We start from the raw sequence: 2459 nt of genomic DNA, 5'->3' as shown, positions 1-2459 counted from the left end.
TAATGCTTCCCCTCTGACATTTTATGAAGTCAATGAAGTTCAGTGAGTTTCATAGATGTTGGATTCAGGTCTGAAAACACTATAGGACATACAGGGTTATACCTGGTGAAATTTGAAGTCTAGTTTTAAGTTTGCAGTATGTTTCAGAAAAAAATAGAGGAAAAGCTTACATTTTATGTAAAATTTATCCTAGCCCTGAAGTGGTGAAACATGTATATTAAAAAGGAATTGTAAGATGATAAATTTGGGTAATGTCTATACTGCCTTTTTTTTCCTTGAGACTTCCCATGCATACTTAGCATGCCTTCAAGTATAAGAATGGTTCATCCTAATATTTAGAAAAATATGCATATATATATCAGGAGGCTAGCCTGGCTGACCAGGAAGCTCATGACCAAGCTCCAGTACATAAAAGACATAAACTGGAGATTCAAATAAGGACAGGAGATTCAAATTCAAATTCAAAGGGGGAACTTAGAAACATTGCCTGGCCCTGCAGGGATGGTGTCAGAAAAGCCAAAGCTCAGTTAGAATTGAAATGGAAGGGATGTTGCAGGCAATAAGAAGACCATCTACTGCTACATGAGCAGTAAAAGAATAAAAGAAAGTGTGGGTCCATGATGAAATGGGCCAGTCATTTAGTGATGTAGAGGATGCAGATAAGGTAGAGGTATTCAGTGCCTTCTTTGCCTCTATATTCACTCTAAGGTCTCCCAAACTTGTGCCTAGACAGAGTTCAAACAGAGGAACAATCAGCAGTGGAAGTTGATCAAGTCGGAGATCTCTGTTACTTTTAAAATGGTGTACAGGTTGAGGGAATGCCCAATGACTGCAAAAAGGCAAATGTTGGACTCATCTTTCAAAAAGGAAAATGATGATGGAGGGAACTACAAGCCAGTCAGCTTCACTTTTTGTCCATGAAAGGGTCTTAAAAATTGCTCAAGGGAAGTTTAAAGTTCTTTGTAAGAAACAGGTGTATATATATATGTGTATATTTTGTGTTAGTGTAATGTTAGTGCAGTTTCTTTGCATCTTTAAATAAGTCTTGATGTCTTGTATTTTAACACCCTAGTTTGAAATACTTGAGAATAGTGGATTTCTGATAGAAGTAGCTTTGATAAAACCATTTGCTTTAAAAAGTCTTTTCAACTTGGAGATTTCCACACTTGCCTCATCATAAACTGAATGTCAAGCTATTTGTAGAATATGCCATAAGTTATTTTTTTCTTGAATGTGTGTGAAAAATGTAATATAGGAGAAGAATGTTGGGCAAGAATTACTTTCATTTTTGCCTGTGGGTAGAGAAGATATTTTAATAGAATCTGTGGAACCTGCTAATTTCATCACTTTGGAGCCGCTCAAATTCTCGTGAAATAGGATCAAAGATGGTACTAATTGTGAAATGCAGTGCATTATATCCATTTAGAGCAACCGATGTGTATTCCACACACAACTGTTGTAACAAACTATTGTTGCATCTCACCAGGAACTTGGAGATTAGAACAGGGAAGAAATAAAATGTAAAAGTAGATACATTGGCTGCTAACTGTATCTTCAGAAATGTCCTATAATGTTTCTGAACTTGCTTGTGTCAGCATTGTGTTCTATTCAAAAGAAATAATTAACCCAGAAGACATACTTATGAATTGTGAGTCCTTTGGGGAAATAAGTGAGAAAGGGCAGGCTTGTCTCTGAATGTGAGACTTGTGCTTGACTGCTAACACTTCTGTGGTACTGTAAAAACATATCTCGCACTCCTTCAATCTGAGAGATGCCATTGCTTATGATACCAGTTGTTGGATTACATCTAGAATACTGCATCCAGTTCTGGGCCACCCGATACAGGGAAAATATTGATAAACTGAGGAAAGCTCCAGCTAAGTATGAGGTGGGTGGATGTAAATTTTTGAATTCAAAGTTCCCTTAGATAGACTCCTTCTGGAACTGTTCCCCACTTGTATGGTCAGATACACTTTTCTCTCAAACTTATGTACATTAATTTAGCCTGATAGCAGGTTTTACTTGAGAAACATGAGAGATCTGCAGTAGGAGTATAAGTTTCTTTGAATAGACCTTAGTTGTCAGGCATTAAAGATTATATTTACAGAGAAGTGATAACCAGTGTTAATAGAAAAATAGAGATGTAACAGCTAATACAAAGCTGATAACAATTTACAAGTCTTTAGTAAGTCAAGTCTTTTCAGGTGTGATCTTCCTTCATATCAATTGAATGGTTGGCCGACCTATTTATTATTTTTTATATATAAATTAATAAATGGGTAGATTTTGAGGCAAGATGAAGAATGACTCATACTTTAAGAACAGCAAATGTAACTTGGGTATTGCAGAGGAAAGGCCTCAAAGTAACTGTATATGCTGGTGAATAACATACCTCATAATAGTACTTCATTTTTTTCCCTCTACAAACCTTATTTTACTTTGTTGTTGTTGTTGTTGTT

This window comes from Aptenodytes forsteri, unplaced genomic scaffold (assembly GCF_000699145.1).
Source record: "Aptenodytes forsteri isolate BGI_AS27 unplaced genomic scaffold, ASM69914v1 Scaffold377, whole genome shotgun sequence".
Taxonomy (NCBI): Eukaryota; Metazoa; Chordata; class Aves; order Sphenisciformes; family Spheniscidae; genus Aptenodytes; species Aptenodytes forsteri.
The sequence above is the reverse complement of the archived record's forward strand: the minus strand, read 5'-3'. Positions refer to the sequence as shown.